The sequence below is a fragment of the Schistocerca gregaria genome, unplaced genomic scaffold (assembly GCF_023897955.1).
Source record: "Schistocerca gregaria isolate iqSchGreg1 unplaced genomic scaffold, iqSchGreg1.2 ptg000747l, whole genome shotgun sequence".
NCBI classification, from domain to species: domain Eukaryota; kingdom Metazoa; phylum Arthropoda; class Insecta; order Orthoptera; family Acrididae; genus Schistocerca; species Schistocerca gregaria.
This window is the reverse complement of record NW_026062123.1, coordinates 68908-82228: the sequence shown is the minus strand read 5'-3', so window position 1 is coordinate 82228 and position 13321 is coordinate 68908. Positions and strand designations below refer to the sequence as shown.

Genomic DNA, 13321 nt, shown 5'->3' with positions numbered 1-13321 from the left:
CACACTACTCGTGACAAGTTTGAGCTGTCCGAGCTGCCGTTTCCCGTCCTGCTCGCAATATAGCTACTGTTTCGTGACAGTCAGCAGAATATAGACGAGGGAAGCAGACACACGACGGCCATAGAAATGGTGTATGGCTTCATGCCACACGGTTCCAGTGTAGGCCTGAGCAACTGCATCTGTCGAGGCCCGTTAGCTCAGTTGGTTAGAGCGTCGTGCTAATAACGCGAAGGTCGTGGGTTCGATCCCCCCACGGGCCACTACGCATTTACTACTACGAAAAGGCAGCGCCTATTTCAGCTGGCGAGTGTGATGACCACCCTGCGTGGAAGTTGACAGAGGTTCCGAACCCGACCTGTCGGGAAGCGCTACAGCATTCACTCGCCAATGGCCATAGTGTGCTCGATACACTGGTTCTCAACCGATAAAGAGAAAATGAGAGGAAATGTCCGATTGCCGATGCGTAACAACTTTGGCCCTTGTCAGTACTTGGGCGGGTAAGTGCATCGGAACACAGGGTACTGTTGGCAGTTTTACTTCCTATTTTTCTTTCTCCTTTGTTTTCGGAGCCACAGCCCGATTCGGTCAGGGAGACGCCACCGTGAAATGAAGGGGCGTGCTGTGTGTCCATCGCCTCGCCTCTCCTTACCTCTCTCAGTCGTTTCTCGTGCTTGTTGTTTTGATATAGGCCGATTTGAGAGCGTCAGCTCTCGCGTCAGCCGAGCAAAGTCGAGACAAGTCGAGACACACTACAGGCTGGTCTGCAGCGAGTAACAGGGAGGAAAACAAAACATTAATTTCAAGGCGCGTGGCAAAAGTACCCATACGCGAAATTAAAAGCCTGCTGCGGTGGCCGGGAATCGAACCCGGATCAACTGCTTGGAAGGCAACTATGCTGACCATTACACCACCACCGCACAAGGGAGCGCCCCGGCGCCGCACTGTGTCGGCTTCCCGCCTGTCGGCAGCGGCCGAAGGTGATGGTACCTGGCAGGCGCATTTCGAGGTAGGCTAGGGGAGCACATCCAGACGCATTCGGACAGCATATCCGCGCACATTTCGCATCCTTTGGCAAGAGTCGGCTCTGGCGACGCAAGAGTACGCAGAGGACGGCGTTCTGGCGGCGATTTTAAGCAGTACAGTGCAGGGTTCAGCGTCTGCAGCATCTTCTCGGCAGAATGCTATGGCGCTTGACGACAGTCCCACTTTCCCTTAAGACAACTGCTCGGGAAGCAGCTTGAAGTTGATACCGACCGGAGCATCGGTGGTTAAGTGGTAGAATGCTCGCCTGCCACGCGGGCGGCCCGGGTTCGATTCCCGGCCGATGCATCATTTTGCTTTTCCCGCGGTAATGCTGCCGTGTGGCTTGCGCGCTTGACATGCACGATCCACAAGAATGTATAGCTGGATTCCCTTGAGAAGAACCGAGAACGCAGCACTGGCGGGTCCCCACTGGGACGCTCGCATCATGTTCTATAGACTAGCGTCGGCCTGGCCTCACAAGTTGCTGTGTCCAGGTGCCTCCGAGGCACTGAACTTTAACGACAAGGAGTGCTGCCTATCGTTGCAAAAGCTGCAGCAACACCGCAATCAACTGGGCCGGCAATGCACGTGTAGCAAACAGAACACGTTATCCAGGAAGTACAGTGTCTTCACGTCTAACATTCGGTATGATACTTACCCAGTTTCCAGGACAAACGGTTCACCGGTGCCTCGGTAGCGCAGTAGGCAGCGCGTAAGTCTCATAATCTTAAGGTCGTGAGTTCGATCCTCACCCGGGGCATTTAATTTTCTGTGACTGATGGTGGTGCTGTTGCTGGGGCCCCAACTTATTTCTTGTTTGTTATCCACAACGCTTCAGCGGGAAAATGTTTACTTCCTGTTATTGCTACTTACAGCTTCCCTTTTCCTCTTCTCCCAGCAGAGCATGAAGCCAAAAGCATTGCTCTGAGACGTTTGAGGTGCGCGCCTTGCCAGTCAGCATGCGCAAAGATGCTCGCAAAGAGAGATGGGCGCGGACGCGGGACTCGGCACGAAATGCGCCAAGGGACCGTCCGAACCGTCGAAGAAACGCACAGATCCGGTGTGGTCTAGTGGCTAGGATACCTGGCTTTCACCCAGGAGGCCCGGGTTCGATTCCCGGTACCGGAACGGAATTTTTTCCACACTACTCGTGACAAGTTTGAGCTGTCCGAGCTGCCGTTTCCCGTCCTGCTCGCAATATAGCTACTGTTTCGTGACAGTCAGCAGAATATAGACGAGGGAAGCAGACACACGACGGCCATAGAAATGGTGTATGGCTTCATGCCACACGGTTCCAGTGTAGGCCTGAGCAACTGCATCTGTCGAGGCCCGTTAGCTCAGTTGGTTAGAGCGTCGTGCTAATAACGCGAAGGTCGTGGGTTCGATCCCCCCACGGGCCACTACGCATTTACTACTACGAAAAGGCAGCGCCTATTTCAGCTGGCGAGTGTGATGACCACCCTGCGTGGAAGTTGACAGAGGTTCCGAACCCGACCTGTCGGGAAGCGCTACAGCATTCACTCGCCAATGGCCATAGTGTGCTCGATACACTGGTTCTCAACCGATAAAGAGAAAATGAGAGGAAATGTCCGATTGCCGATGCGTAACAACTTTGGCCCTTGTCAGTACTTGGGCGGGTAAGTGCATCGGAACACAGGGTACTGTTGGCAGTTTTACTTCCTATTTTTCTTTCTCCTTTGTTTTCGGAGCCACAGCCCGATTCGGTCAGGGAGACGCCACCGTGAAATGAAGGGGCGTGCTGTGTGTCCATCGCCTCGCCTCTCCTTACCTCTCTCAGTCGTTTCTCGTGCTTGTTGTTTTGATATAGGCCGATTTGAGAGCGTCAGCTCTCGCGTCAGCCGAGCAAAGTCGAGACAAGTCGAGACACACTACAGGCTGGTCTGCAGCGAGTAACAGGGAGGAAAACAAAACATTAATTTCAAGGCGCGTGGCAAAAGTACCCATACGCGAAATTAAAAGCCTGCTGCGGTGGCCGGGAATCGAACCCGGATCAACTGCTTGGAAGGCAACTATGCTGACCATTACACCACCACCGCACAAGGGAGCGCCCCGGCGCCGCACTGTGTCGGCTTCCCGCCTGTCGGCAGCGGCCGAAGGTGATGGTACCTGGCAGGCGCATTTCGAGGTAGGCTAGGGGAGCACATCCAGACGCATTCGGACAGCATATCCGCGCACATTTCGCATCCTTTGGCAAGAGTCGGCTCTGGCGACGCAAGAGTACGCAGAGGACGGCGTTCTGGCGGCGATTTTAAGCAGTACAGTGCAGGGTTCAGCGTCTGCAGCATCTTCTCGGCAGAATGCTATGGCGCTTGACGACAGTCCCACTTTCCCTTAAGACAACTGCTCGGGAAGCAGCTTGAAGTTGATACCGACCGGAGCATCGGTGGTTCAGTGGTAGAATGCTCGCCTGCCACGCGGGCGGCCCGGGTTCGATTCCCGGCCGATGCATCATTTTGCTTTTCCCGCGGTAATGCTGCCGTGTGGCTTGCGCGCTTGACATGCACGATCCACAAGAATGTATAGCTGGATTCCCTTGAGAAGAACCGAGAACGCAGCACTGGCGGGTCCCCACTGGGACGCTCGCATCATGTTCTATAGACTAGCGTCGGCCTGGCCTCACAAGTTGCTGTGTCCAGGTGCCTCCGAGGCACTGAACTTTAACGACAAGGAGTGCTGCCTATCGTTGCAAAAGCTGCAGCAACACCGCAATCAACTGGGCCGGCAATGCACGTGTAGCAAACAGAACACGTTATCCAGGAAGTACAGTGTCTTCACGTCTAACATTCGGTATGATACTTACCCAGTTTCCAGGACAAACGGTTCACCGGTGCCTCGGTAGCGCAGTAGGCAGCGCGTAAGTCTCATAATCTTAAGGTCGTGAGTTCGATCCTCACCCGGGGCATTTAATTTTCTGTGACTGATGGTGGTGCTGTTGCTGGGCCCCCAACTTATTTCTTGTTTGTTATCCACAACGCTTCAGCGGGAAAATGTTTACTTCCTGTTATTGCTACTTACAGCTTCCCTTTTCCTCTTCTCCCAGCAGAGCATGAAGCCAAAAGCATTGCTCTGAGACGTTTGAGGTGCGCGCCTTGCCAGTCAGCATGCGCAAAGATGCTCGCAAAGAGAGATGGGCGCGGACGCGGGACTCGGCACGAAATGCGCCAAGGGACCGTCCGAACCGTCGAAGAAACGCACAGATCCGGTGTGGTCTAGTGGCTAGGATACCTGGCTTTCACCCAGGAGGCCCGGGTTCGATTCCCGGTACCGGAACGGAATTTTTTCCACACTACTCGTGACAAGTTTGAGCTGTCCGAGCTGCCGTTTCCCGTCCTGCTCGCAATATAGCTACTGTTTCGTGACAGTCAGCAGAATATAGACGAGGGAAGCAGACACACGACGGCCATAGAAATGGTGTATGGCTTCATGCCACACGGTTCCAGTGTAGGCCTGAGCAACTGCATCTGTCGAGGCCCGTTAGCTCAGTTGGTTAGAGCGTCGTGCTAATAACGCGAAGGTCGTGGGTTCGATCCCCCCACGGGCCACTACGCATTTACTACTACGAAAAGGCAGCGCCTATTTCAGCTGGCGAGTGTGATGACCACCCTGCGTGGAAGTTGACAGAGGTTCCGAACCCGACCTGTCGGGAAGCGCTACAGCATTCACTCGCCAATGGCCATAGTGTGCTCGATACACTGGTTCTCAACCGATAAAGAGAAAATGAGAGGAAATGTCCGATTGCCGATGCGTAACAACTTTGGCCCTTGTCAGTACTTGGGCGGGTAAGTGCATCGGAACACAGGGTACTGTTGGCAGTTTTACTTCCTATTTTTCTTTCTCCTTTGTTTTCGGAGCCACAGCCCGATTCGGTCAGGGAGACGCCACCGTGAAATGAAGGGGCGTGCTGTGTGTCCATCGCCTCGCCTCTCCTTACCTCTCTCAGTCGTTTCTCGTGCTTGTTGTTTTGATATAGGCCGATTTGAGAGCGTCAGCTCTCGCGTCAGCCGAGCAAAGTCGAGACAAGTCGAGACACACTACAGGCTGGTCTGCAGCGAGTAACAGGGAGGAAAACAAAACATTAATTTCAAGGCGCGTGGCAAAAGTACCCATACGCGAAATTAAAAGCCTGCTGCGGTGGCCGGGAATCGAACCCGGATCAACTGCTTGGAAGGCAACTATGCTGACCATTACACCACCACCGCACAAGGGAGCGCCCCGGCGCCGCACTGTGTCGGCTTCCCGCCTGTCGGCAGCGGCCGAAGGTGATGGTACCTGGCAGGCGCATTTAGAGGTAGGCTAGGGGAGCACATCCAGACGCATTCGGACAGCATATCCGCGCACATTTCGCATCCTTTGGCAAGAGTCGGCTCTGGCGACGCAAGAGTACGCAGAGGACGGCGTTCTGGCGGCGATTTTAAGCAGTACAGTGCAGGGTTCAGCGTCTGCAGCATCTTCTCGGCAGAATGCTATGGCGCTTGACGACAGTCCCACTTTCCCTTAAGACAACTGCTCGGGAAGCAGCTTGAAGTTGATACCGACCGGAGCATCGGTGGTTCAGTGGTAGAATGCTCGCCTGCCACGCGGGCGGCCCGGGTTCGATTCCCGGCCGATGCATCATTTTGCTTTTCCCGCTGTAATGCTGCCGTGTGGCTTGCGCGCTTGACATGCACGATCCACAAGAATGTATAGCTGGATTCCCTTGAGAAGAACCGAGAACGCAGCACTGGCGGGTCCCCACTGGGACGCTCGCATCATGTTCTATAGACTAGCGTCGGCCTGGCCTCACAAGTTGCTGTGTCCAGGTGCCTCCGAGGCACTGAACTTTAACGACAAGGAGTGCTGCCTATCGTTGCAAAAGCTGCAGCAACACCGCAATCAACTGGGCCGGCAATGCACGTGTAGCAAACAGAACACGTTATCCAGGAAGTACAGTGTCTTCACGTCTAACATTCGGTATGATACTTACCCAGTTTCCAGGACAAACGGTTCACCGGTGCCTCGGTAGCGCAGTAGGCAGCGCGTAAGTCTCATAATCTTAAGGTCGTGAGTTCGATCCTCACCCGGGGCATTTAATTTTCTGTGACTGATGGTGGTGCTGTTGCTGGGGCCCCAACTTATTTCTTGTTTGTTATCCACAACGCTTCAGCGGGAAAATGTTTACTTCCTGTTATTGCTACTTACAGCTTCCCTTTTCCTCTTCTCCCAGCAGAGCATGAAGCCAAAAGCATTGCTCTGAGACGTTTGAGGTGCGCGCCTTGCCAGTCAGCATGCGCAAAGATGCTCGCAAAGAGAGATGGGCGCGGACGCGGGACTCGGCACGAAATGCGCCAAGGGACCGTCCGAACCGTCGAAGAAACGCACAGATCCGGTGTGGTCTAGTGGCTAGGATACCTGGCTTTCACCCAGGAGGCCCGGGTTCGATTCCCGGTACCGGAACGGAATTTTTTCCACACTACTCGTGACAAGTTTGAGCTGTCCGAGCTGCCGTTTCCCGTCCTGCTCGCAATATAGCTACTGTTTCGTGACAGTCAGCAGAATATAGACGAGGGAAGCAGACACACGACGGCCATAGAAATGGTGTATGGCTTCATGCCACACGGTTCCAGTGTAGGCCTGAGCAACTGCATCTGTCGAGGCCCGTTAGCTCAGTTGGTTAGAGCGTCGTGCTAATAACGCGAAGGTCGTGGGTTCGATCCCCCCACGGGCCACTACGCATTTACTACTACGAAAAGGCAGCGCCTATTTCAGCTGGCGAGTGTGATGACCACCCTGCGTGGAAGTTGACAGAGGTTCCGAACCCGACCTGTCGGGAAGCGCTACAGCATTCACTCGCCAATGGCCATAGTGTGCTCGATACACTGGTTCTCAACCGATAAAGAGAAAATGAGAGGAAATGTCCGATTGCCGATGCGTAACAACTTTGGCCCTTGTCAGTACTTGGGCGGGTAAGTGCATCGGAACACAGGGTACTGTTGGCAGTTTTACTTCCTATTTTTCTTTCTCCTTTGTTTTCGGAGCCACAGCCCGATTCGGTCAGGGAGACGCCACCGTGAAATGAAGGGGCGTGCTGTGTGTCCATCGCCTCGCCTCTCCTTACCTCTCTCAGTCGTTTCTCGTGCTTGTTGTTTTGATATAGGCCGATTTGAGAGCGTCAGCTCTCGCGTCAGCCGAGCAAAGTCGAGACAAGTCGAGACACACTACAGGCTGGTCTGCAGCGAGTAACAGGGAGGAAAACAAAACATTAATTTCAAGGCGCGTGGCAAAAGTACCCATACGCGAAATTAAAAGCCTGCTGCGGTGGCCGGGAATCGAACCCGGATCAACTGCTTGGAAGGCAACTATGCTGACCATTACACCACCACCGCACAAGGGAGCGCCCCGGCGCCGCACTGTGTCGGCTTCCCGCCTGTCGGCAGCGGCCGAAGGTGATGGTACCTGGCAGGCGCATTTCGAGGTAGGCTAGGGGAGCACATCCAGACGCATTCGGACAGCATATCCGCGCACATTTCGCATCCTTTGGCAAGAGTCGGCTCTGGCGACGCAAGAGTACGCAGAGGACGGCGTTCTGGCGGCGATTTTAAGCAGTACAGTGCAGGGTTCAGCGTCTGCAGCATCTTCTCGGCAGAATGCTATGGCGCTTGACGACAGTCCCACTTTCCCTTAAGACAACTGCTCGGGAAGCAGCTTGAAGTTGATACCGACCGGAGCATCGGTGGTTCAGTGGTAGAATGCTCGCCTGCCACGCGGGCGGCCCGGGTTCGATTCCCGGCCGATGCATCATTTTGCTTTTCCCGCGGTAATGCTGCCGTGTGGCTTGCGCGCTTGACATGCACGATCCACAAGAATGTATAGCTGGATTCCCTTGAGAAGAACCGAGAACGCAGCACTGGCGGGTCCCCACTGGGACGCTCGCATCATGTTCTATAGACTAGCGTCGGCCTGGCCTCACAAGTTGCTGTGTCCAGGTGCCTCCGAGGCACTGAACTTTAACGACAAGGAGTGCTGCCTATCGTTGCAAAAGCTGCAGCAACACCGCAATCAACTGGGCCGGCAATGCACGTGTAGCAAACAGAACACGTTATCCAGGAAGTACAGTGTCTTCACGTCTAACATTCGGTGTGATACTTACCCAGTTTCCAGGACAAACGGTTCACCGGTGCCTCGGTAGCGCAGTAGGCAGCGCGTAAGTCTCATAATCTTAAGGTCGTGAGTTCGATCCTCACCCGGGGCATTTAATTTTCTGTGACTGATGGTGGTGCTGTTGCTGGGGCCCCAACTTATTTCTTGTTTGTTATCCACAACGCTTCAGCGGGAAAATGTTTACTTCCTGTTATTGCTACTTACAGCTTCCCTTTTCCTCTTCTCCCAGCAGAGCATGAAGCCAAAAGCATTGCTCTGAGACGTTTGAGGTGCGCGCCTTGCCAGTCAGCATGCGCAAAGATGCTCGCAAAGAGAGATGGGCGCGGACGCGGGACTCGGCACGAAATGCGCCAAGGGACCGTCCGAACCGTCGAAGAAACGCACAGATCCGGTGTGGTCTAGTGGCTAGGATACCTGGCTTTCACCCAGGAGGCCCGGGTTCGATTCCCGGTACCGGAACGGAATTTTTTCCACACTACTCGTGACAAGTTTGAGCTGTCCGAGCTGCCGTTTCCCGTCCTGCTCGCAATATAGCTACTGTTTCGTGACAGTCAGCAGAATATAGACGAGGGAAGCAGACACACGACGGCCATAGAAATGGTGTATGGCTTCATGCCACACGGTTCCAGTGTAGGCCTGAGCAACTGCATCTGTCGAGGCCCGTTAGCTCAGTTGGTTAGAGCGTCGTGCTAATAACGCGAAGGTCGTGGGTTCGATCCCCCCACGGGCCACTACGCATTTACTACTACGAAAAGGCAGCGCCTATTTCAGCTGGCGAGTGTGATGACCACCCTGCGTGGAAGTTGACAGAGGTTCCGAACCCGACCTGTCGGGAAGCGCTACAGCATTCACTCGCCAATGGCCATAGTGTGCTCGATACACTGGTTCTCAACCGATAAAGAGAAAATGAGAGGAAATGTCCGATTGCCGATGCGTAACAACTTTGGCCCTTGTCAGTACTTGGGCGGGTAAGTGCATCGGAACACAGGGTACTGTTGGCAGTTTTACTTCCTATTTTTCTTTCTCCTTTGTTTTCGGAGCCACAGCCCGATTCGGTCAGGGAGACGCCACCGTGAAATGAAGGGGCGTGCTGTGTGTCCATCGCCTCGCCTCTCCTTACCTCTCTCAGTCGTTTCTCGTGCTTGTTGTTTTGATATAGGCCGATTTGAGAGCGTCAGCTCTCGCGTCAGCCGAGCAAAGTCGAGACAAGTCGAGACACACTACAGGCTGGTCTGCAGCGAGTAACAGGGAGGAAAACAAAACATTAATTTCAAGGCGCGTGGCAAAAGTACCCATACGCGAAATTAAAAGCCTGCTGCGGTGGCCGGGAATCGAACCCGGATCAACTGCTTGGAAGGCAACTATGCTGACCATTACACCACCACCGCACAAGGGAGCGCCCCGGCGCCGCACTGTGTCGGCTTCCCGCCTGTCGGCAGCGGCCGAAGGTGATGGTACCTGGCAGGCGCATTTCGAGGTAGGCTAGGGGAGCACATCCCAGACGCATTCGGACAGCATATCCGCGCACATTTCGCATCCTTTGGCAAGAGTCGGCTCTGGCGACGCAAGAGTACGCAGAGGACGGCGTTCTGGCGGCGATTTTAAGCAGTACAGTGCAGGGTTCAGCGTCTGCAGCATCTTCTCGGCAGAATGCTATGGCGCTTGACGACAGTCCCACTTTCCCTTAAGACAACTGCTCGGGAAGCAGCTTGAAGTTGATACCGACCGGAGCATCGGTGGTTCAGTGGTAGAATGCTCGCCTGCCACGCGGGCGGCCCGGGTTCGATTCCCGGCCGATGCATCATTTTGCTTTTCCCGCGGTAATGCTGCCGTGTGGCTTGCGCGCTTGACATGCACGATCCACAAGAATGTATAGCTGGATTCCCTTGAGAAGAACCGAGAACGCAGCACTGGCGGGTCCCCACTGGGACGCTCGCATCATGTTCTATAGACTAGCGTCGGCCTGGCCTCACAAGTTGCTGTGTCCAGGTGCCTCCGAGGCACTGAACTTTAACGACAAGGAGTGCTGCCTATCGTTGCAAAAGCTGCAGCAACACCGCAATCAACTGGGCCGGCAATGCACGTGTAGCAAACAGAACACGTTATCCAGGAAGTACAGTGTCTTCACGTCTAACATTCGGTATGATACTTACCCAGTTTCCAGGACAAACGGTTCACCGGTGCCTCGGTAGCGCAGTAGGCAGCGCGTAAGTCTCATAATCTTAAGGTCGTGAGTTCGATCCTCACCCGGGGCATTTAATTTTCTGTGACTGATGGTGGTGCTGTTGCTGGGGCCCCAACTTATTTCTTGTTTGTTATCCACAACGCTTCAGCGGGAAAATGTTTACTTCCTGTTATTGCTACTTACAGCTTCCCTTTTCCTCTTCTCCCAGCAGAGCATGAAGCCAAAAGCATTGCTCTGAGACGTTTGAGGTGCGCGCCTTGCCAGTCAGCATGCGCAAAGATGCTCGCAAAGAGAGATGGGCGCGGACGCGGGACTCGGCACGAAATGCGCCAAGGGACCGTCCGAACCGTCGAAGAAACGCACAGATCCGGTGTGGTCTAGTGGCTAGGATACCTGGCTTTCACCCAGGAGGCCCGGGTTCGATTCCCGGTACCGGAACGGAATTTTTTCCACACTACTCGTGACAAGTTTGAGCTGTCCGAGCTGCCGTTTCCCGTCCTGCTCGCAATATAGCTACTGTTTCGTGACAGTCAGCAGAATATAGACGAGGGAAGCAGACACACGACGGCCATAGAAATGGTGTATGGCTTCATGCCACACGGTTCCAGTGTAGGCCTGAGCAACTGCATCTGTCGAGGCCCGTTAGCTCAGTTGGTTAGAGCGTCGTGCTAATAACGCGAAGGTCGTGGGTTCGATCCCCCCACGGGCCACTACGCATTTACTACTACGAAAAGGCAGCGCCTATTTCAGCTGGCGAGTGTGATGACCACCCTGCGTGGAAGTTGACAGAGGTTCCGAACCCGACCTGTCGGGAAGCGCTACAGCATTCACTCGCCAATGGCCATAGTGTGCTCGATACACTGGTTCTCAACCGATAAAGAGAAAATGAGAGGAAATGTCCGATTGCCGATGCGTAACAACTTTGGCCCTTGTCAGTACTTGGGCGGGTAAGTGCATCGGAACACAGGGTACTGTTGGCAGTTTTACTTCCTATTTTTCTTTCTCCTTTGTTTTCGGAGCCACAGCCCGATTCGGTCAGGGAGACGCCACCGTGAAATGAAGGGGCGTGCTGTGTGTCCATCGCCTCGCCTCTCCTTACCTCTCTCAGTCGTTTCTCGTGCTTGTTGTTTTGATATAGGCCGATTTGAGAGCGTCAGCTCTCGCGTCAGCCGAGCAAAGTCGAGACAAGTCGAGACACACTACAGGCTGGTCTGCAGCGAGTAACAGGGAGGAAAACAAAACATTAATTTCAAGGCGCGTGGCAAAAGTACCCATACGCGAAATTAAAAGCCTGCTGCGGTGGCCGGGAATCGAACCCGGATCAACTGCTTGGAAGGCAACTATGCTGACCATTACACCACCACCGCACAAGGGAGCGCCCCGGCGCCGCACTGTGTCGGCTTCCCGCCTGTCGGCAGCGGCCGAAGGTGATGGTACCTGGCAGGCGCATTTCGAGGTAGGCTAGGGGAGCACATCCAGACGCATTCGGACAGCATATCCGCGCACATTTCGCATCCTTTGGCAAGAGTCGGCTCTGGCGACGCAAGAGTACGCAGAGGACGGCGTTCTGGCGGCGATTTTAAGCAGTACAGTGCAGGGTTCAGCGTCTGCAGCATCTTCTCGGCAGAATGCTATGGCGCTTGACGACAGTCCCACTTTCCCTTAAGACAACTGCTCGGGAAGCAGCTTGAAGTTGATACCGACCGGAGCATCGGTGGTTCAGTGGTAGAATGCTCGCCTGCCACGCGGGCGGCCCGGGTTCGATTCCCGGCCGATGCATCATTTTGCTTTTCCCGCGGTAATGCTGCCGTGTGGCTTGCGCGCTTGACATGCACGATCCACAAGAATGTATAGCTGGATTCCCTTGAGAAGAACCGAGAACGCAGCACTGGCGGGTCCCCACTGGGACGCTCGCATCATGTTCTATAGACTAGCGTCGGCCTGGCCTCACAAGTTGCTGTGTCCAGGTGCCTCCGAGGCACTGAACTTTAACGACAAGGAGTGCTGCCTATCGTTGCAAAAGCTGCAGCAACACCGCAATCAACTGGGCCGGCAATGCACGTGTAGCAAACAGAACACGTTATCCAGGAAGTACAGTGTCTTCACGTCTAACATTCGGTATGATACTTACCCAGTTTCCAGGACAAACGGTTCACCGGTGCCTCGGTAGCGCAGTAGGCAGCGCGTAAGTCTCATAATCTTAAGGTCGTGAGTTCGATCCTCACCCGGGGCATTTAATTTTCTGTGACTGATGGTGGTGCTGTTGCTGGGGCCCCAACTTATTTCTTGTTTGTTATCCACAACGCTTCAGCGGGAAAATGTTTACTTCCTGTTATTGCTACTTACAGCTTCCCTTTTCCTCTTCTCCCAGCAGAGCATGAAGCCAAAAGCATTGCTCTGAGACGTTTGAGGTGCGCGCCTTGCCAGTCAGCATGCGCAAAGATGCTCGCAAAGAGAGATGGGCGCGGACGCGGGACTCGGCACGAAATGCGCCAAGGGACCGTCCGAACCGTCGAAGAAACGCACAGATCCGGTGTGGTCTAGTGGCTAGGATACCTGGCTTTCACCCAGGAGGCCCGGGTTCGATTCCCGGTACCGGAACGGAATTTTTTCCACACTACTCGTGACAAGTTTGAGCTGTCCGAGCTGCCGTTTCCCGTCCTGCTCGCAATATAGCTACTGTTTCGTGACAGTCAGCAGAATATAGACGAGGGAAGCAGACACACGACGGCCATAGAAATGGTGTATGGCTTCATGCCACACGGTTCCAGTGTAGGCCTGAGCAACTGCATCTGTCGAGGCCCGTTAGCTCAGTTGGTTAGAGCGTCGTGCTAATAACGCGAAGGTCGTGGGTTCGATCCCCCCACGGGCCACTACGCATTTACTACTACGAAAAGGCAGCGCCTATTTCAGCTGGCGAGTGTGATGACCACCCTGCGTGGAAGTTGACAGAGG

At 54.4% G+C, this 13321-nt stretch overlaps 31 non-coding genes across 31 annotated transcripts; 25 read left to right on the top strand and 6 right to left on the bottom strand.

Annotated features, from left to right (window-relative positions):
- The first annotated feature begins 186 nt into the window (after positions 1 to 186).
- On the top strand, positions 187 to 260 carry Trnai-aau (transfer RNA isoleucine (anticodon AAU)). The gene has a single exon. It is a non-coding gene; the product is annotated as a tRNA-Ile (tRNA).
- A 585-nt stretch (positions 261 to 845) lies between these two features.
- Positions 846 to 917, bottom strand: Trnag-ucc (transfer RNA glycine (anticodon UCC)). The gene has a single exon. It is a non-coding gene; the product is annotated as a tRNA-Gly (tRNA).
- A 341-nt stretch (positions 918 to 1258) lies between these two features.
- On the top strand, positions 1259 to 1329 carry Trnag-gcc (transfer RNA glycine (anticodon GCC)). Its single transcript has one exon. It is a non-coding gene; the product is annotated as a tRNA-Gly (tRNA).
- Positions 1330 to 1710: 381 nt separating this feature from the next.
- Positions 1711 to 1783, top strand: Trnam-cau (transfer RNA methionine (anticodon CAU)). Its single transcript has one exon. It is a non-coding gene; the product is annotated as a tRNA-Met (tRNA).
- A 296-nt stretch (positions 1784 to 2079) lies between these two features.
- Trnae-uuc (transfer RNA glutamic acid (anticodon UUC)) lies at positions 2080 to 2151 on the top strand. The gene has a single exon. It is a non-coding gene; the product is annotated as a tRNA-Glu (tRNA).
- Positions 2152 to 2349: 198 nt separating this feature from the next.
- On the top strand, positions 2350 to 2423 carry Trnai-aau (transfer RNA isoleucine (anticodon AAU)). Its single transcript has one exon. It is a non-coding gene; the product is annotated as a tRNA-Ile (tRNA).
- A 585-nt stretch (positions 2424 to 3008) lies between these two features.
- Positions 3009 to 3080, bottom strand: Trnag-ucc (transfer RNA glycine (anticodon UCC)). The gene has a single exon. It is a non-coding gene; the product is annotated as a tRNA-Gly (tRNA).
- Positions 3081 to 3421: 341 nt separating this feature from the next.
- Trnag-gcc (transfer RNA glycine (anticodon GCC)) lies at positions 3422 to 3492 on the top strand. The gene has a single exon. It is a non-coding gene; the product is annotated as a tRNA-Gly (tRNA).
- Positions 3493 to 3873: 381 nt separating this feature from the next.
- Trnam-cau (transfer RNA methionine (anticodon CAU)) lies at positions 3874 to 3946 on the top strand. The gene has a single exon. It is a non-coding gene; the product is annotated as a tRNA-Met (tRNA).
- A 296-nt stretch (positions 3947 to 4242) lies between these two features.
- On the top strand, positions 4243 to 4314 carry Trnae-uuc (transfer RNA glutamic acid (anticodon UUC)). Its single transcript has one exon. It is a non-coding gene; the product is annotated as a tRNA-Glu (tRNA).
- A 198-nt stretch (positions 4315 to 4512) lies between these two features.
- Positions 4513 to 4586, top strand: Trnai-aau (transfer RNA isoleucine (anticodon AAU)). The gene has a single exon. It is a non-coding gene; the product is annotated as a tRNA-Ile (tRNA).
- A 585-nt stretch (positions 4587 to 5171) lies between these two features.
- Trnag-ucc (transfer RNA glycine (anticodon UCC)) lies at positions 5172 to 5243 on the bottom strand. Its single transcript has one exon. It is a non-coding gene; the product is annotated as a tRNA-Gly (tRNA).
- A 341-nt stretch (positions 5244 to 5584) lies between these two features.
- Positions 5585 to 5655, top strand: Trnag-gcc (transfer RNA glycine (anticodon GCC)). Its single transcript has one exon. It is a non-coding gene; the product is annotated as a tRNA-Gly (tRNA).
- Positions 5656 to 6036: 381 nt separating this feature from the next.
- Trnam-cau (transfer RNA methionine (anticodon CAU)) lies at positions 6037 to 6109 on the top strand. Its single transcript has one exon. It is a non-coding gene; the product is annotated as a tRNA-Met (tRNA).
- Positions 6110 to 6405: 296 nt separating this feature from the next.
- Positions 6406 to 6477, top strand: Trnae-uuc (transfer RNA glutamic acid (anticodon UUC)). The gene has a single exon. It is a non-coding gene; the product is annotated as a tRNA-Glu (tRNA).
- A 198-nt stretch (positions 6478 to 6675) lies between these two features.
- On the top strand, positions 6676 to 6749 carry Trnai-aau (transfer RNA isoleucine (anticodon AAU)). The gene has a single exon. It is a non-coding gene; the product is annotated as a tRNA-Ile (tRNA).
- A 585-nt stretch (positions 6750 to 7334) lies between these two features.
- On the bottom strand, positions 7335 to 7406 carry Trnag-ucc (transfer RNA glycine (anticodon UCC)). Its single transcript has one exon. It is a non-coding gene; the product is annotated as a tRNA-Gly (tRNA).
- Positions 7407 to 7747: 341 nt separating this feature from the next.
- Positions 7748 to 7818, top strand: Trnag-gcc (transfer RNA glycine (anticodon GCC)). The gene has a single exon. It is a non-coding gene; the product is annotated as a tRNA-Gly (tRNA).
- Positions 7819 to 8199: 381 nt separating this feature from the next.
- Trnam-cau (transfer RNA methionine (anticodon CAU)) lies at positions 8200 to 8272 on the top strand. Its single transcript has one exon. It is a non-coding gene; the product is annotated as a tRNA-Met (tRNA).
- Positions 8273 to 8568: 296 nt separating this feature from the next.
- Positions 8569 to 8640, top strand: Trnae-uuc (transfer RNA glutamic acid (anticodon UUC)). The gene has a single exon. It is a non-coding gene; the product is annotated as a tRNA-Glu (tRNA).
- Positions 8641 to 8838: 198 nt separating this feature from the next.
- On the top strand, positions 8839 to 8912 carry Trnai-aau (transfer RNA isoleucine (anticodon AAU)). The gene has a single exon. It is a non-coding gene; the product is annotated as a tRNA-Ile (tRNA).
- A 585-nt stretch (positions 8913 to 9497) lies between these two features.
- Trnag-ucc (transfer RNA glycine (anticodon UCC)) lies at positions 9498 to 9569 on the bottom strand. The gene has a single exon. It is a non-coding gene; the product is annotated as a tRNA-Gly (tRNA).
- Positions 9570 to 9911: 342 nt separating this feature from the next.
- Positions 9912 to 9982, top strand: Trnag-gcc (transfer RNA glycine (anticodon GCC)). Its single transcript has one exon. It is a non-coding gene; the product is annotated as a tRNA-Gly (tRNA).
- Positions 9983 to 10363: 381 nt separating this feature from the next.
- Positions 10364 to 10436, top strand: Trnam-cau (transfer RNA methionine (anticodon CAU)). Its single transcript has one exon. It is a non-coding gene; the product is annotated as a tRNA-Met (tRNA).
- Positions 10437 to 10732: 296 nt separating this feature from the next.
- On the top strand, positions 10733 to 10804 carry Trnae-uuc (transfer RNA glutamic acid (anticodon UUC)). The gene has a single exon. It is a non-coding gene; the product is annotated as a tRNA-Glu (tRNA).
- Positions 10805 to 11002: 198 nt separating this feature from the next.
- Positions 11003 to 11076, top strand: Trnai-aau (transfer RNA isoleucine (anticodon AAU)). Its single transcript has one exon. It is a non-coding gene; the product is annotated as a tRNA-Ile (tRNA).
- Positions 11077 to 11661: 585 nt separating this feature from the next.
- On the bottom strand, positions 11662 to 11733 carry Trnag-ucc (transfer RNA glycine (anticodon UCC)). Its single transcript has one exon. It is a non-coding gene; the product is annotated as a tRNA-Gly (tRNA).
- A 341-nt stretch (positions 11734 to 12074) lies between these two features.
- Trnag-gcc (transfer RNA glycine (anticodon GCC)) lies at positions 12075 to 12145 on the top strand. The gene has a single exon. It is a non-coding gene; the product is annotated as a tRNA-Gly (tRNA).
- Positions 12146 to 12526: 381 nt separating this feature from the next.
- On the top strand, positions 12527 to 12599 carry Trnam-cau (transfer RNA methionine (anticodon CAU)). Its single transcript has one exon. It is a non-coding gene; the product is annotated as a tRNA-Met (tRNA).
- A 296-nt stretch (positions 12600 to 12895) lies between these two features.
- Trnae-uuc (transfer RNA glutamic acid (anticodon UUC)) lies at positions 12896 to 12967 on the top strand. Its single transcript has one exon. It is a non-coding gene; the product is annotated as a tRNA-Glu (tRNA).
- A 198-nt stretch (positions 12968 to 13165) lies between these two features.
- Trnai-aau (transfer RNA isoleucine (anticodon AAU)) lies at positions 13166 to 13239 on the top strand. Its single transcript has one exon. It is a non-coding gene; the product is annotated as a tRNA-Ile (tRNA).
- The last annotated feature ends 82 nt before the right edge of the window (positions 13240 to 13321 follow it).